The sequence below is a fragment of the Phascolarctos cinereus genome, unplaced genomic scaffold (assembly GCF_003287225.1).
Source record: "Phascolarctos cinereus isolate Bilbo 61053 unplaced genomic scaffold, phaCin_HiC Scaffold_1;HRSCAF=81, whole genome shotgun sequence".
Classification (NCBI taxonomy): domain Eukaryota; kingdom Metazoa; phylum Chordata; class Mammalia; order Diprotodontia; family Phascolarctidae; genus Phascolarctos; species Phascolarctos cinereus.
The window spans coordinates 179,001,260-179,029,091 of record NW_027555514.1 but is presented as its reverse complement, the minus strand read 5'-3'; positions in this window follow the sequence as shown (position 1 = coordinate 179,029,091).

Sequence of the window (27,832 nt, the reverse complement as noted above, 5' to 3'; positions counted from 1 at the left end):
AAATTTATGGGACACCGCCAAAGTGGTAATTAGACAACCAGGTGTATCTCTAATTACTTACAAATAAAATAAAGAGTATATTGATAAATTGGGTATGCAATTAAAAAAACTAGAAAAAAGAATAAATTAAAAATTCCCAATTGAACACCAAATTAGAAATCCTGAAAATCAAAGAAGATATCAATAGAGTAAGAAAACTATTGAACTAATAAAACTAGAAGCTGGTTTTATGGAGAAAAATAAAATAGACAAAACATTTATTAATTATATATAATTTAATAATTATTAATTTGATTGAAAAAAAGAAGGAAATCAAATTACCTGTATCAAAAATGAAAGAGGTGAATTAACCACCAATGAGGAGGAAATTAAAACAATTCTAGCTGCTATTTTGCCAAATCATATGGCAATAAGTTTGACAATCTAAATGAAATGAATGAATGTCTACAAAAATATAAATTGTCCAGATTAACAGATGAAGAAATAGAATACTTAAATAAACTTATCTCAGAAAAATAAAAAGAACAAGCCATCAGTGAACTTCTTAGGAAAAATCCACAGGGCCAGATGGATTCACAAGTGAATTCTACCAAACATTTAAAGAACAATTCACTCTAACACTAGATAAACTATTTGGAAAAAATAAGTGAAGGAGTCCTACCAAATTCCTTTTATGACACAAATATTGTGCTGATACTTAAACCAAGAAGAGCAAAAAGAGAGACAGAAAATATAAACCAATTTCCCTAATGAATATTAATGAAAAAATTTTAAATAAAATAATATCAAGGAGATTACAACAATGTATGACAAATATTATACACTACAACCAGGTAGAATTTAGACCAGAAATGCAAGGCTGGTTCCATATTAGGAAAACTAGCTGCATAACTGACCATGTCAACAATAAAATGAACAGAAATTATATAATTCTCTCAACAGATGCAGAAAAAGCCTTTGACAAAATGCAACACCCATTCTTGTTAAAATCACTAGAGAGCATAGGAATAAATGGAGCTTACTTTAAAATGATAAGTAATGTTTATCTAAAAACATCAGCAAGCATTATCTGTAATAGGTATAAGCCAGAGGCTTTCCCAACATAATCAGGGATGAGGCAAGGATGTCCATTATCACCACTATTACTCAATATATGTACTAGAAATGCCAGCTATGGAAATAAAAGAAGAAAATGGAAATGTAGGAATTAGAATAAGTAATAAGGAAACAAACCTATCACTGCTGCAGATTATATGATAGCACACTTGGAGAATCAACTAAAAAAACTACTTGAAAGCATTAGCAATTTTAGCGAAGTTTCATGATACAAAATAAACCCATATAAATCATGAACATTTCTATATATTACCATCAAAACCCCACAGCAAGAGATAGAAAGAGAAATTCCATATAAAATATCTGCAGACCTAGAAGTCCATCTGCCAAGAAAAACCTAGAAACTATATGAACACAATTACAAAACACTTTTCACACAAAGTCAGGTCTAAAAAATTGGAAAAATATTAATTGCTCCTGGGTAGACCCAAGCCAATATAATAAAAATGACAATTCTATATAAATTAATCTATTTATTCAGTTCAGTACCAACCCTATGAAATAATTATTTTATAGAGCTAGAAAAAATAATAAAATTCATCTGGAAGAACAAAAAATCAAAAATATCTAGGGAATCAATGGGAAAAAAATATGAAGGTTGTCTAGCCATACCAGATCTCAAACTGTATTATGAAGTAGCAATTATCAAGAAAATCTGGTTATAGGTGGTGAATCAGTGGAATAGATTAGGTACACAATACTTTGTAGTAAATGACCATGGTGATCTAGTACATGATAAAATTAAAGTTTTAAGCTTTGGAGACAAAAATTCATTATTTGACAAAAACTGCTAAAAAATTGGAAAGAAGTAGGACAGAAACTAGGTAGAGACCAACATCTCACAGCATATACTAAAATAAGGTCAAAATGGGTACATGATTTACACATAAAGGGTGATAACATAAGCAAATTAGAAGAACATTGAATAGTTTACCTGTCAGATGCTTAGATAAGAGAAGAATTTAGGACCAAACAAGATACAGAAGGCATTACAAATTGTAAAACAGATCATTTTAATTACATAATATTTTAAAAGTTTTTACACAAATAAAACCAATGCAAGCAAAATTAGGAGGACAGCAGAATACTGGGAAGTTGGGGGTTGTGAATTGTAGCAGTATCTCTGATGAAGAAATGTTCTTTCATTTCTCAAATATAGAGAACTGAGCCAAATTTATAAGAATATAAGTCATTCCCCAGTTGACAAACGGTGAAAGTATATGAAAAAACACTTTTCAGAAGAATAAATCAAAGCTGTATACAGTCATATGAAAAATGTTGTAAAATACTATTGATCAGAAAAATGCAAATTAAAAAACCCTGAGGTACCAGCTCATATCTATCAAATTGGCTAGTATGACAAAAAAGGAAAATGATAGATATTGGAGGGGATGTGGGAAAACTGGGACACTGAAGTACCGTTGGTAAAGTTGTAAACTGATCCAACCATTCTGGAGAGCAATTTGGAACTATACCCAAAAGTCTATAAAACTGTGCTATGAAAGCTTTGATCCAGTATACCACAGCTACATCTATATGCCAAAGAGATTTTAAAAAGGGGATAGGGAAGAGAAGGACCTACTTATATAAAAATAATTATAGCAGCTCTTTCTGTGGTGGCTAAGAATTGGAAGTTGAGGGGACACCCATCAATTGGAGAATGGCTGAAAACCTTGTTGTATGTGATTGTGATGGAATATTATTGTGCTATAAGAAACGACAAGCAGAATGATTTAAAAAAAAACTTGTAAAGACTCACATGAATTAATGAAAAGTGAAGTGAGCAGAAGCAGAACGTTGTACATTCTAACAGCAATGTTGTATGATGAAGAATTGTGAATGACTTAGCTATTCTAAGCAATACAATGATCCAAGACAATACCAAAGGATTCATGATGAAACATGCTAGCCACCTGCAAAGAAAGAATTGATACTGTCTGTATACAGGCTGAAGTACGTTATTTTTCACTTTCTCTTTTGTCTTTCATTCTTTTTTTGTCAGAGTCTTCTTGTACTCTGAATAACTTAACATTACAAAGAATTTCCTTATATCTGTATCCATCTGTGCAACTATAATATCCATCCATTCATGATTCTGTTCACCTTTGTGAGCCATGGAGAATTTCCTCCCTACATACTGTAACCTGCTTATATTATGACCTAGACTTGCCCAATATCAACCAATATTTTTGCTCACAAGGTGTTTGCCAAACCTTGATCTAAGTAGTATACCTCAATATCTATGGCACTTAGACTTCAGTTTCTTCATTTATAAAATGAGAAATTTTCTCCAAGGACTTTTCTGTCTCCAAAATTCCTTTTCAAAATACTATGTTTTTGCTTCAGGCAAGTCAGTGGAAAATTGTTTCTGCAATTTCTTGTTATTTTTCACAATTAGCAAACAGAAGGGGCAAAGCTATGTGTTCATTTAACTTTGCAATGTGTCTTTTTTTAAATATTCAAATTGTTTCGTGTATAGGAAACTTCTTAGACATTTTGTGAATAATTGTTCATAATTTCAAGAATATTAACTAAAGAGTGTGAAAGTCAACAAAATTCATGAAGCTAATTGTGACAGCTTGAATGAATAACTAAATATAGGAAGAGCTAATTCCAATGTATGGCAATTTCTAGGTGTGGGTAATCTTCTCCAAATTATTCTCCAAAGCCAACAGAGTTATGGAATGGTATATTGTATAATCCATCCCCTTCAAAATATTTGAGAGGTAGAATTTTCTGATTCACAGTAATTCTGAGGATGTAAGTCAGAAACGTTTTGTGCAATGCTCTACTTTCACTCTTGGTTTAATGGAGAAAGAATTATTTAGTAGGGCAGAGTTATTTTAATGAGCTTTGTGACATTTTTCCAAGGAATTTATACTCTTCCAAGGAATTTTATGAATCAGATTTAAAAAAATAATCAAACACTTACAAAATTTGTGTAAGGCACTATACTAGAGATATACAGTCAAAAATGAAACAGCCCCTGCCCTCAAGAAGCTGAGAATTTTCTCCACTGATAGGATAATGAAAGGCCTGGTGTAGGAGACAGCACTTGAACTGAGCCTTGAAGAAAGCTAAGAATTTTAAGAGACAGAGGTATGGAGAAACTGGACAAAGTAAAATATTTGTTTATAATCAGTAGGCAATAAGCCCACAGAGATATTAAATTCACTGCCACTTTTCATCAGTTTCCTGATTATAAAAGAATATGTATGTAAGGTATGCTAAGGAAGATTATTTGTTGAAACTTCCTTATTTCTTGGGAATTGATAAACAATTGTGAGCAATAAAGAAGGGGAAAATAGAAAGCTCTCTGTGAATGACCTCTTTTATCAATAAAAAAGGCCCTGTCAACCATGAGGAAAGGGTGGTAAGGGAGACTGAAAAGAGAAGATAAGTCTTAGAATCAATAGTGTGGGGAGCAAGACAGATATAATCTAGGAAGAAATAAAAAAGATTGCCTTGCTATAGTAAAAAGTCCAACTGAGATTAGTCAGCAATTTTTTTGTGGACCCAGTCAGAATCATTGCATGATTTACTCCAGTTTAGTAACATGCCACTAGAAGAGGAGGAGGAAGATCATGGGAGTAATCTTGACTTGGTGTTTGGTATGGCATGACTGGCAATAGGACAGGGACCAAGAGATTTGAGGCTAAAGAAAAGTATAAAGTTGAATTGGTTAACTGAAGGGTAAGCATTGGAAAAGAGAGAAAATGAAGCCAAAGCAGTAGAAGGACCTGGAAAAATATTGAGAAGTTAAGATTTTGGAGATCAAAATGAGGACAAAGAATATACTTAGGAGGAGCAATACAGAGGTAAAGATGGATTTATAGGAGGTAATGATCAGATAAAGGAAGGTAGTAATTCTGGATTATAGATGTTAAAAAATTGTAGGTAAGTTCATGGATTTGATCACTGTTGTGTGAAGTTGAGGTGGAGTAGAGGTCATGGGAGTTTAGTGGGATAAGGAATTGGAAAATAAGAATTTTTAAGGGAACAACAACATAAATGTAAAGAACCCTACTATATGGGCAGGAGTTGTGGCAGAAAGGAAGATAGTGAGCTATGCAGTTAACTCTGAGAAAAGAACCAGTAGATAATGACCACTATCATCTCTACCTGATGATAAATTTGAATAGACTGAAACCAAGATGGTAGAGTAGCAAAAATAAGTACAGCCATTCCTCACTATTACTATAGAAATTAAAAAAAATGCCAGACTGAGTTCTGGCTGTAAAATCCAAGAAAAGGTCAGAGTAAGTCATTTCCCCAGCTCAGGTTTTTATAGGGAGACAGATTTGAGAAGTCTTCAGACATTGGAGAGTAAGTCAAGCCTGGAAAGATTACATGGAGCATTCTAGCTTAGACATTACAAAAAGCTTACAAATTATCCACCAGTGCAAGAAGAGGTCATCTAGACCCAAACAAAAGGGCTAGACCTTGAGTAAAACTCAGGGAATAGAAGGCAAGAGATAGCTGTGGAAGAATAAAAAACACTTAAGCAATATATCATTTATCCTTCAATAGAAGTTGGGACCGAGTACAGGAGAAGCTAGATGGAGCAAGGAAGGAAGCTCCACTGATCCTTTAATCAGGGAAGAAGTGCTTTAGGTCAAAACTGTTTTTAGGGAAAGGGACTTACAAGGGAGAAGTTGGGAGACAGTAATAAACGTGAACAGAGAAGGAAATGATGATGTCTTCTAAATTCTAAATCTAAACCACTGTATAAATGTAACAGTGACCCCACCCTAGCTACATACAATTCCTGTGAATTCTACTTAGATAAAACATGCTATAAAAGTCATCTTTTTACTTTTATATTCCTATTAGCTTTACATATAGAAACTCTCAATTACAACAGAGATGTTATTCAGAATATATATATATATATAATCAGTGCCTTTTTAACAGAAATTCAAGACTACTTTTAAACCTTACTGATTAAGCTATATATGTGATCTGGGTTATTTACCCTAAGGGTGAAGTGAAAATGTAAAAAGAAAAATCCCATGTAAGACTATTGCTGAATTATTTAATAATAATTGAATTATTATAATTGTTGAATATAATGAAATTGCTAAATAATAGCATTGAATCGGATGGTCAATACTACCATGTATAGTGAAATTAAGGGGTTTTTTACATAAATACCATTGTTCAGATGAAAAAGTATATTTACTATCATTTTTAAATTATAGAACATTAATACACATGCACAGTTTTTAATGGATTGCTCTGTGGACAACTTAATTCCAAAAGAAATACACTTACTATGCACTTAGGATACTAGACAAAGTTTTATTATCTAGATTTGAATGGAATAAATATTTTCAAGCTCACCTCAAGGATATCTCAATATGTAAATTGCCTTTATAACATGATGACTAAAGGATTTTTTCAGTTCTATGGGCTGGAAAACATTATTAAAAACAACCATATTTTATAAGATCATGTTATACTTATCTACCTGAAATCCTCACACATTTGTTTCAGTGCTGGTTTGTGGTGTTGGTGGGAGGAAGGAGTAGTTGTACTTTCCAACATTCTGCTCAGTAGTTTACTTAGAAGTTCTACCTAAATATCCCTGTTCTTGTCAAACTCCGTGGTGCTCAATAATATCTTCTAGATCTTCTAGCAGTATTAAGGGAAAAAAAACACTCTGCAACTTCTGTTGAAACTGTCTGCCCAGTGCAAGAAAAGTATGGTCAGCTCCATTCAAACAGCTGAGCATTTGAATTGGGGGTCAGAGATCAGCCCCCCACACACACACACAAAGTTTGATTGAATGGATCAGTCAAAATGCTCCCACCCCTTAAGTTAAAACATTGAAGGCTTGCTTGATGATTTTACTATGAGGCTTAACACTGAGCCAGTGTCTGAACTATGTGACCAAAGAACAATGATAAAAATTACTTCTGATATACTATATCAAATTAATTGTCCTGGTCAAGTTTGACCAAAAAAAATTCATCATTGGTTTTAAGAAGTCAAATCACTCAAAATGATAAAACTGTATTTTAGCACAGCATTTGAGATTTTTTTTTCAGAACAACCAACAGTGTGTGCTGTTTCATCATTAGAACACAGTGTCAGGGTTCTATTCATAACCCTGACCCAAATTTCATAAACACCTTAAAGCATTCTTTGATAGAGCTGATTTGAGTTACTCTGCTGATATAAATTATATTATTGCCTTCTTCTGAGTGACAGAAAATTCCTTTTTAGTAGCATTTCTCCCTTCATTGCTCCCTCCCAAACAAGCACTAATATACAGAAGAAATTTTCCATTATAAACCACTTTTCTGTTGGAACCATTAAAATATAACTACCACAGATGCATTGTTAGCAAGTCAAGGATCATTTACTTTTAGTTGTGAGGACAGAAGTCTGCTCCATGATTTATACAAATTACAAATGGTGAATTTATACATAATAATTAAAACCACTTTTAACATTTCCTGCACATAATGGGGGGAAAAAGAAATCTCACAAATCCCTCTTAAGTCATGTAGGGTAACAATTACATGTTTGTGTTAGAGCTAAAATTATCTATTCTGATCATTGCATTTTATAAATGAGGAAACTGAGTCTAATAAAGATTGTGACTTGCCCAAGATCATACAACGTAGCACCATTGGAGAGTTCCTGGTACCCGTGAAGAGTTATTTCTGGTAGATCACCTTTGCAAAAATGTGCAATGAAATTTAGTGCTACACATCAGAATAGTCTTTCATCAGTTGTTCCAGATGTATGTACATGTTTCCACAATATCTACTTGAGCATCATTCTTTCTCTAGGAACTTTGTATTAGTATAGAAAACAAAGGCAAATTGTTTGAGAAAAATTGAATAGTCAAGTTGATTTTATCTAGATTTTCCATGTGGCATTTAGATAAAATGCCTTAGGTCTTTCATCTTCAGATACAAATCCATTGGAAATATACAGATACACTTTCCCCCAATAAAAAAAATTGAATTTATGTTATGCTTATTCAAATCTTTCAGCTAATGTCAACAGAAAAGGAAGAGCTGGCAAACTCACATTATTTTACCTTTGACCTAATACTCCAAAGATACTTCTTTTATTCATTTAAGAACAATATCTTCTAGTACCACTTCTAGATGAACATGCGTAATGTAAAGCCTGTTAAATGTGAGCACAGTTGTAGAATTCACAATCAGGTTCTGAATACTAATGACCTTAATTAAGGTTAAAGCCCTTACTCATACAAACAATCTGGAATTGAAATCTAAAAAGATGCACAATACATGCATTTTCCTAATTGCTTTTTTATTATTGAGAGCAATAGCAAGAGTTCAGTCACATATGCATCTAGGTGAACAGTGTTAGAATGTAAATCTGATAGCTGCTTAATAGCAAATTTAAGTGTTGTTTGTAGCAACAAAGATGTATTTTTATTTTTTTTTTATATTTCATAGGATGATGTTTCATTCTTAAGGATGCTTCTTTGCAACTCAACAAATCTAAGTTTTCTAATATTCTCTGGGAAATTAAGAACATTTCTCTTCACTTAAAAAAACAAAGTGTGGGTTTGTGCAAATATAGTCTCAACTTCATCTAATTATGCAAAAATCAAACTTTCTTTGTGAGCTACATATTGTATAACTCTTTATCTTTATTATATCAGAAATTGGCTATTTGTCATGAGTACTTACCAGAGAATCACATAAGAGCAAATAGTCTTCCACTCATACTCTTAACAATTCTGCTTCCAAGTACGGAACTAGTTGCTCTAGAGACAGAATGTAGGTGAAAGCTTACTTTTATCTTCCTTAAAATCAAATTGATTTTGATCAAGTGGTTATTTAAGATGTTTCCTGAGGCTCCACTTTCTTCTTCTGCCTTTTGGCGGAGACAAATCCCTATCAAAAAGGGATACATTATTTTTTTTTTATCAACTTTGTTCTTTCTTCTGCCTCAAGCCAAATTGATCTCTCTTTTGCATTTAAAATTAAAATATTAATAGCATACCACATACTCATTTAATAAGTACCAGATTATTCTATCATTCTGTGAGTATATAGACATCTCAGAGAGACTTTTCTAAATACTCTTCTGAATTTTTTTTTGTCAAATCTATAACAGATAATTTGATAATTCTATGTTATTTAATCTTTGCCTTTGTGGTGTTTTTTTTGGGGGGGAGTAGTGGGTAATGATGCATGTGCAGAGGCTTCTAATTGTGTTTCCTGATGTGAAGTTGCCGAGGAGCATGTTTCCACGGGAATCATGATAACATACAATGAAAGTGCCATGAAAGACTTGTAAAGGATGCATGGACATTTTGCAGCTGTTCCAACTGGGTAATCACATGGTGAAAGAGAGAATTTTTGATCAAATGTAATGGCATTCACAACAGTTTGTCAGTCTTGGTCTAGGCCACTTTGGGCCATTTTCCTTGCTGCTGAACACTTGGAGGATCTTAATAACTCATTCATGATGGACTCTAGTGAGAAACAGTGCAGTTAGGGGAAAGGACTTCTTCTTCCATCTGAGTTCATGTTCCTCTATGAAAGAATCTAAGTTCTTGGTGACTGCATTTGTTCTTTTCTGTTTTAGATGGAAAAGATGGGAGCCTCTAATCTTATGAATATTAAAAAAGACAGATGGGCATCCCAGTGTTCCAGAGTCTAGGTGTGTAGTCAAGGAAATATCAGTGGCCTGAAAAGCAAGGAGTGACCTTTGGGACTAATGTTCAGGACCTAGAAAGTGGTAGCTGAGACAAGGACTCATCCACCAATCATGCCACACTTGGATATAAAATTGGTTTGATTATGTTATTTAGGAATGATGCTAAAATTGAGTCTAATCTACCCAGAGACTAAGATTGCATAGGAGAGAATGTGCCCCCGGGATTTTGGAAGGAAAAGTTTATATGCTTGGTCTTGCTATCTCTTTGAAATAAATAAGTCTCATCTCCAAAGGTTTCATGATGGAAAATGTTATCCACATTCAAAGAAAGAACTATGGAGTTTGAATGCAGATAGAAGCATTCCATTTGCTATTTTTTCTTCTGTTTTGTTTTGTTTTCTCTTTCTTGTGGTTCCTCTTATTGGTTCTACTTCTTCCTTACAACATCACTAATGTGAAAATGTGGTTAGTAGGAATGGATATGTATAGCCTATATCAGAATGCAGCCATTTTGGGGAGGGAAGCAGTGAGGAAGGGGGAGAAAAATTTAAAACTCAAAAGCTTATAGAAGTGATTATTGATAAATCAAAATAAATTAATAAGAAAATTATAGGAGAAGAAAATAAAGAAATAAATCTCTGTAAAACTTAATTGATAGGAGGCAGCTCAGTGGTATAGTGGATAGAGCACCGGTCCTGAAAGCAGGAGAACCTGAGTTCAAAGCCAGCCTCACACCAAACACTTGACACTTACTAGCTGTGTGGCCCTGGGCAAGTCACTTAACCCCAATTGCCTAAAAGTATAAAAAAAGTTAATTGATATTAAGTGCTTAAACAGAACTATAGTGATAGTGACTGTCACCTAAAAATGGGAGTATCATAGTTTAAGGCTAATGGTAATAAAGATACACTGAAAAAATGCCTCAGGACACCTCATATAACCTACCTGGTTTTGAAAGAGTAGTTCAGTAATACCTGCTATATTAATCATAAACCTTCAGTTAAAATGTTTTTTTTTTTAATTTTCTTTTAACAGATAAACAGAGTAGCATAGTGGATAAGAGAGCTTAATGCATTGGTAAAAGAAAATTTCCTTCAGGGAATTTACTGAACTAATGAAACCACAAGTGCAGACCCAAAATGGAGAGAGAGTAGAGATAAAAATGAACTGTAGTTGAACCTGACTAGTCAATTCAAAATTAAAAGTTGCTTTCTGAGCAGACTGCTGTTGCTAGTAGATGAAATTAACTAATCTCACTAATGTTGACAAATGCATTGGCACAAAAACATGTCACAGTTTTCAAAAATCACACTTCATAAGATAGCAAATTGATTCACTGATTTGTGGGTATAGCTTAGCTATTTGTGCAAGAAAATTTTTAAATAATTGGTTTTTTAAAAATCTGATGTAAAAGTTGAAAATGCAAGTACAGGACTACCATGATACAATTTTTGAATTTGTTTGGATAAAAACATTTGAAATTTTGAAACACATTTAGTATTAGTAAACATATTTAGTATTGATGTCTGTTACTTTAAGATCTTGAACCTTGTACTAATGACATATCTTTTATCTTATTACAAGGAATAGCCTTTATAAGTACAAAATTGGATTGATTCGGGTAGTTTTTTTAAAGATGAGATTACTTAGAGATTGTGCAGTCTTTTATAACCTTCTTGGTGAGACTTTTGGGAAAATAGCTTTTTAATAAAACACAAAATAGTTCTTTTTGGAGTAGTTTGCCAATACAGATTAAAAAGTTAAGTGTTCTTACTTTTTTTTTTTTGGTGAGGCAATCGGGGTTAAGTGACTTGCCCAGGGTCACACAGCTAGCAAGTGTCACATGTCTGAGGCCAGATTTGGACTCAGATCCTCCTGACTCCAAGGCCCAGAGCTCTATCCACTGTGCCACCTAGCTGCCCCTGTGTTCTTATTTCTTTAAAAAGATTTGTTTTCAGGGGAGGCTGGGCAGTGTAGTGGATAGAGTACTGGCCCTAAAGTCAGGAGGATCCAAGCACAAATATTGCCTCAGACACTTAACTATCTGTGTGACCCCGGGCAAGTCACTTAACCCCATTGCCTCCAAAAAACAAAAAAGGATTTGTTTTCTATCTCAGCTGTCATATATTTTCTGATATATTTCTATTGTTTAATTGTTGCTTATGGAACATAATTAGGAAGTCATTCACTTCTTTGTGCAACTTTTTATTTAACGATATTTTCTTACTGCCTATCTCAGAAATTATCTGGCTATGACAGACTATATCATATAAAATTATATTTCCGGTAAGATAAATGAATAAGAAGTCACATGTAAGCCCAATATCCTTTTATCAATCAAAAAAAGAAAGGATTAGCCTAATAAAGGACAAGAGAAGCATAACAGGAAAAAAAAACAGGAAAAAAAAGAATGAAGGAAAGAATCTTCACCAAAATAATTTTTTGGAAAGACTACAGGAAAAAAAGAGAGTTCCTAGTGAAGAAGTAATATGTTTAAAATAGTTTTATTCTAATGAAGGAATATTATGGTATAAAACAATTAAAGGAGAAATTGCCACAAGAATAGTACAGAAACTACAACAAAGGTCCTATAAATAAAAACGGAAAAACCATAACAATTCTTATACTGGTTGAAAATAATAAAAAATGAATACAATGTTTCAGGTCCTTGTAAAAATAATTACATAAAATATTAGAAGTAGAGTTCAATATGTTGTTCTTGATAATCCACTGGACACTAATAAACAACAATTCTGTGTTTAAGTCTCCAAGAAATATATTCACAAAGCTCCGAAATTTCAAAATAATACTTTTTAAAAAATTACAGGCAATCTCTTACCAAGGGATGTTAGTCTGAGTTGTGCAATACTGATAATTGACAATGCTAAGTGAATGCCTTTAATTTGAAAGACTGGAAATCAAAGGAAAATGAATGAATCTAAAAATGACTTAGCTCAGTATATTCATACCAAAAAAAAAAAGAATTCATTTTCAACAGAATTCATTAATTCTAAGCATTTAAAAAAAAACAAGGCTAACCTTTTTTTTAAATAATTAAAACATGGTCAAAGTAAACTTACTTACTTTTAAGACAAAATAAATCTATGACTGGATAGAGGAAGGTATGGGGGGGAGGTATGAAATCTGAGGGTGAAATTGGGAAGTAAATTGACTTTTTGAGACCATCAATTCATTGCAGATGATGATGCCCTGTACCTTGATATTTTGCAGTTCCCAGGTAGCACCCCTAAACCATGTCAAGGCTATTCACCATCACTATAATATTTAGGATTTTTTCTAGTAATGTGTTGATTCTAACTGGATGTCCTGTAGAAATTTCTAATTGAACAAGTATAAAATAGAGCTCATTATCTTCCCTGATTAACCTACTTCCTTCCTCGAAACTTTTCTATTTCTATTGAATGTTCCACCATCTTTCCAGCAACTCAAACTGTTTATAATCTTTAGGTCATCCTCAACTTTTTCCTCCTCTTTCCCTATACACCCAGTCAGTTGGAAAGTCATTGATTTAACCTCTACATCATCTGTGCCCTTTTCTATACTAATGTACCTACTACCTTGGTTCAGTGGCTTATCAATTATGACCTGGACCGTTCCAACAGCTGCCTAACTGGTACCCATGCTTCCAGTTTCTCCCCTTTCCAATTCCTTCTCCACACAGCTGACAAATTGATATTCCTAAAGCCCAGGCTTGACCATGTCATTGAAATTAGAGTTCCATTTCTTCCATTCTATTTCTAATGGTAATCACTACTTGATTAAGAATTTCTACTTAGCTATTAATTCTCCTTTCAAGTGTTTATTAAGAGCTCTAATTTTATGCTTTATCTCTTCCTTCAATTATTGTATTAGGTTTCTGCCTACTCTCAGAATTTTCAGTCATTACATTCTCTTGCTGTGTCTCTGTCTCTGTCTGTGTCTGTCTCTTTGTTGAAAAGTTGGTTTTAATTATAATTTTTGCTGAATTATGCTTCTTATGTTACATACTTGATTCTCTTACCCATAATATTTTTTTCATTATTTGAGAAGGTTTTCATTTCACTACTTATTTGTTCAATCACTCTGTTTACCATCCTCTTCCCCCACCCCCCAAGTTTCCATATGGGAATTATTTACTTTTCTCCCTTTTAGTAGTTGTTGTAGCATATCAGTCACATTTTTTATGTTTTTAGGGTGCTGATAGGAAGTGTATTTCTCTAAAACTTCGAATTTATTCTTCTTCCTAGAAGGAAGTTCTATTTCATCTTCTCTTCATGATACTACCGAAGCCATCCTCACTGCACCCTCTGTGTCTGCCAACTCTCCCTTGCCCAGAGTGGGAAATTTTGGTCTGCTGACAGGTGAAAGAATCTTTATGGATTGCTGCCAAGGGCTGATTCTGAGAGACAACCACAGACATTGAAGTGTATAGTGAAGATACTTGGTGAGACTCCTATTAACAACTCTAGTACTTTCTGTCTCTGAAGTTACTATAGTTCATTCAATGACATTATAGCCACTTCCTTGGGAAGTTTAGAAAAGGTGGTGGGACAGAAGTACTGAAACCAGAGTTAACAAATGAATCCAACAGACCTAGAAGAAAAATTCTCTGTTGTTGGGGTTTTTTTTTTGGCTCTGTGGCAATTCACTAATGAATATTTACTTTCTTTTGTTGTTTTTTATTGCTTTATTTGTTGCATTTCTTGATGTTTTGGAATAGTTAGGGGCATCTGAGCCTCGATAATGTTTTTTACTTGACTATCTTATAAGAAGTTAGTGGGATTTTTTTGGTTTTGTTTTGTTTTCCCACTAGATTACACAGTTTTCTCTACATTTACTTATCTCTAAACGATTTTCCTTCTTGCAGAAAGAAACCAATTTCTGCTACTTGAAATTGGTTCATGACATTTGTTGCTTGATCAAGTATTCCATTGATGTGTCTATACAGAGTCCTCCCAAGTGAAAAAGAAGAAAGAAATCTCTAGGCAGTTGGATACTGAGAAAGGATATTAAGATGGAAGTATTTGTGTGAGGAAATATACTTGGGCAGATGTTTTAACCTGTGTGTGTGTGTGTGTGTGTGTGTGTGTGTGTGTGTGTGTGTGTGTGTGTTGTGGACCACTTTGGCAGTTTGGTAGAGCTTATAAGCTCTTTCTCACATTACTGTTTTTTAATGACTAGAATAAATTATACAGGTATTATAAAGGACATATATTAAAGTATGATTATAAAAATATCTACGAATGAAGTTCATGGACCCTAAGTAAACAATCTCTGTCCCAAAATAATACTGTAAGTTATGGTTAAAGAGGGGAATTTAGAGTTGTCATGCTCAAGGAGTGTTCCATAATTTATAAAAATACTTTTCTGTGATAATTGTTTGTCTTATTCTGTTACTTGGTGGAGAGTTCCAGAAAATTAGAATTGCTGAAAAGAATGCATTTACATATATTAAATAAACAACATTTACTTCACCTATGCAACTTAATTGTTAAAATATTTAATTTAAATAAAACTGTTAAGAGTTTGAGTTTGTGTGTGGGGGGGATTTTTTTGAGAAGAGTGCAGGGGAAAAAGAACTGTCATAATGGGTTCCTAGTAGAAACATGACAATAGGATCATAAAACTAGAGCTACAATTCCTTCATTTTGAATCTAGGGAAATGGAGACCCAAAGATGTCAAGAAATTTCTCCCAGGTTATACAGCTAAGATTCATCAGAAGGTAGATTCAAACCTAGGTTCTTTCACTCAAAATTAGCATTCTTTCTACCACAAAAAGCTGATTTATCATGCATTGGATCAGGCCCAGCCATTTTCTATTCTTAGAGAAACAAAGTCTTTCCTCAATCTTGGGACAGAGGCACACATCTCTACATTTTCTACATTCTTTAATAAAGGCTATTTCTCTACATTCTCTATGTTCATCTGTACAAAATGAAGGAATGGGAATCCCTTCATCTCCATTCATAAATAAGCATGAACATGACAGTCCCTGGCCATGGAGAATGAGCCCCTACACTCCCATGCACATATGCATTTATCTACTCTGTTTCCTTCATGAAGTTTTCTGATGGATACAGAATAATCTTGTTACTAAATTTTCCTTTACATTTTAAAGTCTTTTTCCTACTTACTTGCAAAATTTGTCATTGAAATTATTAAATTTATTCACTTTGTGTCCTGGTTCATAAGGTTTTTAATTCTCTGGGTTCTTTCCATTGGCACTTTCATGTTTTCAAAAGGCCTAGGCGGTTTTCTTGTTTTATTTCTTGCATAATTGTATTCAGGATTTTTTTTATTTGTCATGTTTTTCTTGGAAACCTGTAGTTCATAAGGTGTCTCTATATATCTTTTCTTCAGGATAAATCTGTTATATAGAAATCATGTTTTCTTTTAACACTTTAGCTTTTTGCTTCTCTTCTTCCAGATATTCTTTTACTTCTGTAGATTTATATTCCACAATGGAACAGAATCAATTGTTTTCCCTTTTTGTTTCACAGGTGAGATTTGCTATTGTGGATTCAATTTTTTTTAAAATTCTGTCAATTACAATTATTTTTCCTCTTCAGGATATAACTCCTGCTTTGAAAGTTCTAATTTCTCTCTTTAACTATTCAGGAGCATAATAATGCTGTTCCAGGTTTTCTTAGCAATCCATAGAATTCTCTGTCTCATCAAGTACTGGTTCATTTTTTTCTGTCTGAAATATTTATTTACAATGTCTGGACTTATTTTGATAATCTAGAGGCCATATTCCATTCTGTTATTAATGTCATCACTATTGGTTTATCTATTTATGACAGGAATCTTTAATTAATCTTCCTCCTGAGATCTTAGATAATTTACAGTCTTCCTTATATTCTCCTATCACTCACTTTTGAACTTTTCCCCCTTGATTGTGGTTTCCTCCAGGAAACTTTCCTTTAGGACTGAACCTCAAAGCTGTCTCAGATGCCACCCACACTACTTAATTCATGTTAACTGACCTCATTCTCTACCCCCAAATGACTTGTAGGCAGACAGAACTGATCTCAGCTAAATGATGCCAATTCCCTTTCCTCCATACTTGATAGAGTCCACACAAACACTGGCACCCAAACCCAGTTCCCTTTGCTCCTTATTTCTCTTGATGAGCATTGAGGCAGAATAGAATGCTGCCATGCTGACATCCTATGCCAAACACATTTTTGGCTTTTGGCTTTCTGATGGGCAGATAAGAAATGGGCAGAACTGAGTTTTGTCACAAACCTGTAAGTAGGATTATACAGCCTCATAAGAAAGTGGAGACCTTTGGGGAAGAGGGGATGTTAGGGTTTAGGGATTAGGCTTCTCTGTTGTTAGCTCATTGGGTAGCTCATCTCCTCAACTCTTGGCATCTTAAACTATAAAGCAAATGAAATTGTCTTATCTCTTGTTCATATTCCTATTTTTGAGAACATTGAGAGGTCATAAGGATCAGGAAAAAATCTCTAATCTTCCATCTTATTGGTCACATGACCTAGATGTTCTCTTTTCATTTATTCTCATTTGCTCATTATAGATAGATAGATAGATAGATAGATAGATAGATAGATAGATAGATAGATAGATAGATGGATAGACAACTGGTCTCCAGATTGCTTTATTTCAGATTGTGACAAAATAGTTCAAGCTCTTAGTTTTAAAAGTTAAAATTCATTAGCACAAGCTAGCTGGATAATTTCAGTTAGACCTTTACTTTAGTCTCTATGGGGAAGTAAAATAAATCCAGTCTTAAAGGAATCAGTTTCACTGGAGCAGAATGAAAGAAGACATCAGGAGCCTTAGTTCTTGGGGAGAAATTAAATGATGACTCTTCTCTAATATGATGCACAAGATAATAGAGCAAACATTAATTCTGATCCGTAAGGCTCAAGTCACTGCTTTCTCCCAATCCCCCCAGTTATTCAATGAGGAGAAGAGGATTAAGGGAACAAGAGAGTAAGAAAACAAGCTTGTGATTGGAATTGATCTTGATGGGCTGCATCCTAGGAGGGCCTTGTTGTCTACCTGTAGCTGGTGACTTAGGGCAAAGTAGAATTTAACACAATTATTCACCATCCCCCAGAATCATGCTATGGGCAGATTTATGTTATTTGGGAATCTTGCACCTTATGCTCATAATAATAATAATTATCATTAAAATACTTTATATTTCTGTAGCACTCTACAGCTTACAAAACACTGAATTGATCATCAGTAATCTCATTATGTTAATTAAGCTAAGCCAATAAACTCAACCACCTAGTAGACTTTCAATGATTTAGATTATGAACATAGCCAAAACAACACATTCAACTTGAAAAATAATTGAATTGTTGGGATCATGTAGACATAGTATGCCGGAAAATTCCAAAAGTCTTTGTGCCCAGTTTTTCCTTTGTAAGAAATAATCGATATTAGCTGCCATTTTCAACTTTAACTGGTTGTGGAGAGAATAAATGAGCAACTCAGAATTCAAGGCATAGTTATTCAAATATACAAGTCAAAGGGGGTTGTGATGAAGAGAAATTATTGAGCCTGCTTTCACGTTCCTGAAATTTAAAATGAAATATAGAATCAAAGACAGTTCATTTAATTTAAGGTCCTGAATCTTTTGAGGATAATCAGATTAATCTACATTTTTTACTTTTCCATCTCTATTTAGCACTGCCATCCAAGTTGCTCTAATATAAATCTCTACATAAACAGCCAAATACAAACCCTTTCTTTTTGTTAAAACACATTTTGTGCATGCTTACATGTGAAATGATTGATCAAGTATTATAATGGGTAATATATTGAGAGGTCAAACCTATTAGATAAAACTGAGAATTGTTTTTAAAAGTCTTATTCTTTCACTAAAGCATGATGACTTTTCTGTGACATACGATGGTCATATCAGAATAACTATAGCAAAGGTATGCAATAGATTTGTATAATGCACTTTTAAAAAATGACTAGAATGGAGAAAGACCACCAGATTTTGATTCATGGGACCTGAGTTTGAATTCTAGCTCTTCTATTTATTACCTATGTGGTGTTGGGCAATCATTCAAGCTCTCTGGACCTTTTTCCTCAACTACAACATGAGGGAAGTTAGACTAGATGAACTCTGAGGTCCCTTCTGGCTCTTAATCTAAGAAAATTCTAACAATTATGTCAACCACACGGAACTGGCCTCTAACCTGTAGATGGCTAGAGCCAAACAGAGCACGCTAGAGACAGAAGAGTCAGGAATCAAATAGAAATTTAATTTCAAAGTGAGGGAAATGGCTTACAAGCAAAGACACATGCGCCAGAGCCCTGTCTCTAGTGGGAGGAGCCCTGCTATAGTGTGGCTGAACCTCAATTTAAATACTTGTGTCTAGACAAAGAACCAAACAGTGTAGTATAGCAACAGTAGCAAGGCACAAGGGCAACAGTAAGGCAAGGCTGTCTAGTGACAAAAAGTCTGTTCATAGCAGGGCTTCATGTCTGGGCCTGTTGGTGCTTGCCCAAGTTCAGGGACCATAAATTCCAGAAGATGGCACAAAGGATTGCTGTTATGCCAAGCTCAGAGAACAGCTTGCTTGCTGGGCCTCAGCTCTGGAAGATACAGTGTCTCCTAATATCTTGACATTTGTAATATCAAAACCTTGAATAACAAAGAGAGAGAAGAGAAGAAGAAAAAGGAAGGGAGGGAAGGGGGAAGTGGAGGGAAGGGAGGGGGAGAATGGAAGAGGAAGGGAGAAGAAGGAATAAATAAGCATTTATACATCTGCTATGTGCCAGGCACTATGCTAAGCACTTTTTACAAATATTCTCATTTGACTCTCACAATAATCTTGTGAGATAAGCACCATTATTGTCCCCATTTTATCACTGAAAAAACAAAGGCTGACAAAAGTTAAGTGACTTAACTAGAGTCACATAGCTGGATTTGAATTCAGGTCTTCCTAACTCCAGGAGAAGATGTTCCAAGAGAACATCCTGAATAGAACAAAACAAATAAAGACTATAGTTGTTTTAGCTGTACATTGCCTTAATATCCCACTGAAAAATGTAAAATTGCTCAGCCAATCAAATATTTTACCTTTGTGATCAAAATAGTAATATTTGGAAACATCTTTATGATATATGACATAGTAAAAAATGTTTACATAATTTATTCTATTTCTTTCTGAGTTAAATCTAAAATAGTTTCATAACAAAATTGTACTTTTTTACAACATGCTTATCATTTTTAAATCAGATTTTAAACCTGGAAACCTTGTTGTCATACATATATACATAAATACATATATATGTGTGTGTGTGTGTGTGTGTGTGTGTGCGTGCGTGTGTGTGTATATATATATATATCACAATGGTAATGATGAGCATCACATATTAGGAGATATAGTGACAGGCTAGTGATCATGTAGAGGAATGTAATGAACAGGATGTTGAAATGATCTGAAATCCTATAAGAAGTGGCTGGAAAGTAGATGCTTAATCTGCAGAAAATATGACTTGGGGGGACCTGATTGCTTTCTTCAAACATTTGAAAACAGTTTTTTGTAGAAATGGGATTAATTTTGTTTCCCTTAGTTCCCACTACAAAAATTCCAATGATTAGAAGACATGGGAAAGAATAGTTTTACTCAATAAGAGGAAAAAACTTCCTAAGCATTAGGAAAATATGTGCCTTCTAAAGTAGTGAGTTCTCCATCACTGGTGATTTTCTTCATATTGGATGGATGCTTGTCAGGGATATCACAGACAAGATTCATGATCTGGGAGTTGGAGTCAAGGATGGTGGATTAGTGGCAACCAAGCTGAACCTACTCAAAATTCATCTCCAAAGAACTTTCAAATAATGCCTTAAATAAAATTTTGGAGTGGCAGAACCAACAAAAGGTCAAGGAGAAACATCTTTTCCAGACTAAGGAAACTTAGGAGGTTGTCAGGCAAAGTTTGTGACACTGTGATGGAGGTCTGTCTGGAGCCCACACATACAGGGCAGCAACAATGGTGGTAGCAGCAGCAGCAGCTTTGGGAGTTCTCAGCCCAGAGACATCCTTAGTTACAGTTCGAGTCAGAGAGGAGCACTGGGGGTCAGTCACAAAGGAACAGGGGCCCTTGTAGCAGTTCCAAGGCAAAGAGTGCTAGTGCTTGTGGCTGCAGGGAGCTAGGGGCCTTTCCTGACTAAAGACAAGAGCACAGACCAGGAAAGCAGTGAGCACACTTTTCATCATTTCATACCATCTTGGAAGCACCAAAAACTTGTAGACCCTCAGAACTGGTTCAGAAAAAAAGCAGTACAAAAAAGCCTGAAGCTTGGCGCAGTGCCTCCCCACTCCCAAGTGAACAAAATCCAACTTTAACATGAAGTTCAAAGTCAAAAAATAGTCTCAAAGCAGACTGGAAGGAACTCTGGTGCTGTTACTATGGAGCCTTCTATCTTCAGTGGCTGCAGCCTCCAAGGGCTAAGCTGAATTGTTGGACAGGTCAATAGACTAAGTAGGGGCAGAGAAAGATAGCAGATTAGAGGCAAACCAGCTTATACTCAGGCACAGAAAGAGCAGTGGCAGCAGCAGCTTCTAGATTTCTCAGTCCAGAAACATTCTGGTTCATAATTCCAAGGTGGAGGGGAACACTGGGGGTTAAAAATGGTCGGGGTCCTGGTCACAGTTTCAAAGGAAAGAAAAGTGCTAGGGCTTGTGCCTAGAAAGAACCAAAGGCCCTTTCTGGCTAAAGACCAGAGTGCATGCTAGGGGAGTAGTGACCTGTTTCACATCATCTTGGAAACACCAAAAACTTGCAGATACCTAGAACTAGTGCTGAAAGGAGTAGCATAAAAACACCTGAAATTTGGGACAGTGCCTCCCTACCCCCAGGTAAGCAGAACCTAACTTTAACATAAATTTCAAAGTCAAGAAACAGGCTAGAAAAATGAACAAATAGCAACAACAACCAAAAAATTTGACCATAAAAAGCTACTCTGGTGGCAGGTACATACACTCAAGAAGATGAAACTATGAAAGCTGCTACAAGAAAAGCCTCAAAAAAACATTAATTGGACCCAAGACCAACATGAATTTTTGAAATAGTTAAAGAAAGAGAGGAGTGGTAATGTAAAAATTGGGAAAAGAAAAAAAAAAACAAACGTTAAAAAGCACTTACTAGCTGTGTGACCTTGGGTAAGTCACTTAACCCCAATTGCCTCACCCCCCAAAAAAACCCATAAAAATTAGGAAAAGAAATGAGAGTGATATAATAAAGTTATGAAAAGATAATTAGCACATTAGGAAAAGAAGCACCAAAAAATGTACTGAACAAAATAATACCTTAAAAAACAGAATACATCAAACATATTAAAAAGCACAAGAACTTATTGAAGAAAAGAAAGCCCTATAAAACAAAATTGGCTAAATGGAGAAAGAGGTACAAAAGCTCACTGAAGAAAATAATTCCTTAAAAATTAGAAGTAGAAGCCAATGACTCCTTGAGACACTAAGAAACAATACAATAAAGTCAAAGGCATTTTTTTAAAAAGTAGATATGAAATATATCATCAGAAAAGCTGACCTGGAAAATGGATCAAGGACAGTTAATTTAAGAATTATTGGACTACCCGAAAGCCATCATCAAAAAAAGAACTTAGACAATGTATTTCAAGAAATTATCAAGGAAAATGGCCCAGATACTGTAGATCCAGAGGGTAAAATAGAAATTGAAATAATCCACTGATCAACACCTGGTCACCCTTAAAATGGAAACAGGTAGCAGAATGAATTAGAAACCAGAATCCAACAATATGTTGCTTAAAAGAGGCACTCTTGAAACAGAAAGGCACACAAAGTTAAAATGAAGAATTGGAACAGAATCTAACACACTTCAGCTAACCTAGAAAAGAAAAGATAGGAGTAGCAGCCATGATCTCAGACAAAACAAAGCAAAAACAGACCTAATTAAAAAGGTTAATCAGGGAAACTACATTTTGCTAAAAGTTACCATAGTCAATGAAGCAATATCTAAAAATTTTACATCAAGTTTCTCTGGCCTAATTTCTTTAATAGATACTGAGTAGAGAAATTGTGTCAAGTTTATAAAAATAAGAGCCATTCCCCAATTGGTAAATAGTCAAAGTACATAAACATATAATTTTCAGAAGAAGAAATCAGAGCTATCTATAGTCATTTGAAAAAAAATCTCTAAATCATTATTGATAAGAGAAAGGCAAATTAAAACAACTATGCATGAGATACCACTTATTATTTATCAGAAATGATGAATGCTGGAGGGGGTGAGGAAAAAATAGATAAATTAACAAAATACTGGTGAAGCGGTGAACTGGTCCAACCATTCTGGAGAACAATTTGGAACTAGGCCCAAAAGGCTATAAAACTGTACATGTCCTTCGACCCAGCCTTAGCACTATTAGGTCTTTATCCCAAAGAGATAAAAGAAAAAGGAAAAGGAGGTGCATATACATAGCTATTTTTGTGATGGCAAAGAACTGGAAATTAGGGGATGCTCATCAGTTGGGGAATGGCTGAACATGTTGTGGCATATGATTGTGATGGAATACTATTGTGTTATAAGAGTTGATGAGGGGGATGGTTTCAGAAAAACCATAGCAGGATCTATACGAGCTGATGTAAAGTCAAGTAAGAAGCAGGGGGGAGGTCATTGTGCACAGTAACAGCAGTGCTGTAATCATGATCAGCTATGGACTCATGATGAAAAAATGCTATTTACCTCCAGAGGGAGAACTGATGAACTCTGAGTGCAAATTGAAGTATAATTTTCTCACTTTTTTTTGCTTAAAAAAAAAGATGGCTAATACGAAAATGTTTTGCATGATTTCACATGCATAATTAATATCATATTAGTTGCCTTCTCAGTGGGTGTAGGAGGCTAAGGGGGGAGGGGAGAGAATTTGAAATTCAAATTAAAAAGAAATATGTTGAAAATAAATAAATAATTTTTTTTTGCTTAAGATTCATGATTTTTGTAGGGAGTTGGCCTATATGACATCTGTGGTCACTTCCAATTCTAATATTCTATGACTTCATAGTTTAGTTTATACTAAACTCACCCAAGGGTGAGTTTATACATCCTCATTTATACATTTATATTGGTATAAAATGTATACAGACATTATATGTCTCATTTATACAGTCTTATCAGAGAATATTATTCCATTGCACTTATCTTCAATATATATTATAGAGAAACAGCTGGAAGGCACAGTAGACAGAGCACTGAATCTGGAGTCAGGACACTATCCAGCCTCAGACATTTATTATTGGCCCTGGGCAAGTCACCTAACCTCTAACTGCCTCAGTTTGTTCAGCTGATTTGTTGTATCAAACAAGATAATATTTGTAAAGTGTTTACTACAGCTACTGGAACATAGTAGGTGTTTAATAAATAAATACTTGTTTCTTTCCTTCCTATATTGATCAGTTTTGCTGATTTCACCCTTTTCATCTTCCTTTTCTTGTGTCTCCTTTTTTTGAGGGGAAGGGGGGTTGTCATATAGTATGGCTCTCTGGGAAGGGGAGAACAGCATACAGAGAGAAATTTAGGTGAGGTAAAAACAAAGGATATCAACAACAATTTATTTTTTTAACTGAAGGATATAAACAAAAGTTGCATGGTTGTGGATAGTTGTGGAAGTTGTGGACAGGTTGTAATTTACATTATTGGGTGAATCTATGAGATCATAGATGCATTTAAGTAGTTGAATATAAAAGATACCTCAGTCTCCATCTATAATTTTTTTCCCAGCATACTCTAAGCCAAGAGCTATTCTAATTTGCATGGTCACCTGATAAAAAAATTTAGTCAATGACATTTTGGGCACCTTAGATAGTAACTACAAAGCTATTCCTAAGGACGAAGTTATAATTTGATGATAAAACTCAAAAAAAAATTGTCTACTGTACTATCACGGAAAAACTTTATGCTTTCTAGAACTATACTTTCTAGGTCTTCTCTGCTCTGGAAACATTCTCTTATCTGTCTCACGTTCATTCTCTGTCTCGTGCTCATTCTGTGTCCCTCTCTCTGTATACCCACCCACACTCAACTCCATCTGTATCTAGACTCTTTCTTGCTGAAAAACCTCATCTTCAATGCAAACTCAAAGACTGACACCTCCCTACCTATAAAATGGTGGAGGGGGAGGGGACCAATGCTATTCCTCTAATCAGTAACCCTACATTGACCTTCTTATAAAACGCTTGACCTACACCTGTATGTTGAGGGACCCTCTGTGTTGGTGAGGCTATATTTTCTATACTAAAGAACTGAATCTTTGCCCTGTTTTCCCTTTTCCCATCCCCAAGTTAATCACCTTCCCTTGGGTGAGGCCAAATTCCCCATAATAAAAGGCAGTAATAATTCTTTCAATGTTACTGACTGATTTGATTTTGCTGCCAAAACCTCAAAGTAAACCTTTTACAAAGAAAAAAATCGGCTACCACAATGAACAGGGATTTGGTCAATCGTCCTGTTATTTTGAGCTCCAAATAGGCTTTGCAACCTGCCAGTATGTAAGTATAATTACATGGTTCATAAATGTTTATTTCCAAACTACCAATCTCATATTTGCATTGCCACACCTGCCACTAGTTAATTAGATAACAATTTCAGAATTCTATCCAGAAGAGGGGTAAAAATTATTAAACTAATTTTGCTGTTTTAATGTGGGTGAAAAAATGGAGCCATTTAGATTCAGGAAAGACCCAAACTGAGCATTTTGGTCCATTCAGAGAATAGCAAATTTATTACATATTTTTAAACATAATTTCAAAACTGAGCTGATACATAGAAACAAATTCAAATAGCACTATTTTCAAACTAGGAACAACTCCACCCTGGATAAATATATTCAGGGTTTGTTAAGCATGTAAGTATTTTTTAAATATTCCTTTTGCCCCTTTTCTGTAGTGAAAGATGGATTTTAAATTAAAACTTCTGGAATCAATAATTCTTTAAAAACACAGATACAGTATAAGGATTTTCTTTCCGTATCTTGGTTCTATTACTAAATTCATTGTGGATTAAGGAAGTAACTCATCTATATATTGGGCTCTTTATTAGAGACTTATAATAGATAGATTATTCTTGATCCTGCCATAGACACAGATGTTCCTTCATGGGTATTCAGGAACTTTCAGTCTTTGGTTAAAAAGGACTGATTGAAAATCAGATACAGAATGAAGAATTATAAGTTCCCAGTTGCTTTGAAGTTAAATGGAGGGGGCACTTGATTATTCTGAAGGCTAGAATTGGATTAAAGAATCACACTTAAAGGTGTACTAGAGCTCAGAAAGTGCCAGACCTTGGAAGTACCTGGCCCTTGATTGTAGCAGCTGGAAGTGATTTAACAAGTACTTGAAGTGACAGAATCAAATGCTTTATATGATGAATGGGCCATTTCAATATAGTAAATGATTTTGCTCTTTAAAAATCAGAATTAGTTTGTGTTTTTATGAGAAGTAAGTCCTAGTAGCATAGGATGCATTCACCTACATGTGAAATATAGACTCACATATATCACAAATATGTATTTGCTCCTACCCAGTGAAGATAGTAGACATAAACATAGAAATTCTCATAACCTACAAAGAGGCTTCCATACAAACATCTGTAATACCTGTTACTCAGATGCACATAAACCAAAGGTAATCATTATTAATCCCTTTTTCTGTCTACATTTTGAGGTACCAAAGATATGGTTAATGTAGGACAGAATAGCCTCAGAGGATGAAAATAAATGGAGCAAGAGAGGCTGAATAAATGTCATGAAACAGAGGTACTTTGCTCTCTCTCTCTCTTTCTGTCTTTCTTTTTCTCTCTCTCTCCTCTTCCAACCAATAGTAATCAATATTAATGTAGTAGATTATGGTTTCAGAGCAGCCTGTCATGACAGATAGTAGCCTTGTAGCTACAAAGAACTTGTTCATATTCTACCTCTGAAACATATTACCAAAGGACACTGGTCAAATCATTTGACCTCTCAGTGGTCTAAGTAACCCTATAAGAGTATAAGTTGTGGATAATGTGATGAGCTGCATTGATACATAATTTCCATATGAGTGAGATTCCCATAACAATAATATCATAGGTCCAATCCCCATCCCTATCTCTATCTTAAGATTTAGAAAGCATGTTCTTCACAACCCTGTGAGATAAGTGACACTGGTATTACTATCCTCATTTTACAGATGAGGCTTTCTGGTAAAATCTGTGTATGTCTAGGCTGTACTCTTCATTCTGGCCCTGAGCCAAGGTAGGGCCAAGATCAAGACTTTGGCCAAGTCTCCCATGGAATATGCTGATGCTTTCTCAGTTAAAAAGGAAAAGCTTTGACCAGGAGATTTGCACACCCGGAGGGGCTATGGATGTCACAAAAGTAGTGCAATGTATTCACCTGATGATACTAGATGATTAACTGAGCAACAGAGGTAGAAAACAGTGTCCATCTCAGAATCAGAGTCAGTACCAGTGGAGAGGGATCCAAGAAAGTGACCAATCTAAGGGACATTATCTGGAATAAGTTTGTAGCTTTCAGTATGGTAATAACAATGAGTATCTGAGTTCCGCAAATAATACCTTCAATTTTGTGTACTCACTTTTTTTTCCTCCAAAGTCATATGTTTTTCCACCCATATGTGTAAAACTGGCCTAGATCTCCAGCACCTTCTAAATTCATTTCATCTAGGCAACTTTTACCTGCCTTATTTTCCATGGAAACAACCATATCTACATAGAAAAGATAGCTTGTTGGTTGGGCTGGTCATGAATCAGTTAGTAGAATCACAGGATTTGGTCAGAGAAGGAACCTTAAAGCATAAGCTGTAACGAAGACAAGGTAGGTAGCTAGGACTTTATTTCAGCATCTTATAATGCATAGGATGCTGTATCAGCAGCATAGATAGACTGAGCCTTAGCATCTGGGTAGAAATGATAATTATTTGAAACAGAAATGTAACAGGGCTCACTCTTCCTTCTTAGAGCCACACCCTAGGGAAATTCCTTCCTGCCCCAATTTCTTCCTCACCACCTTACTAATCCCCAAGATTC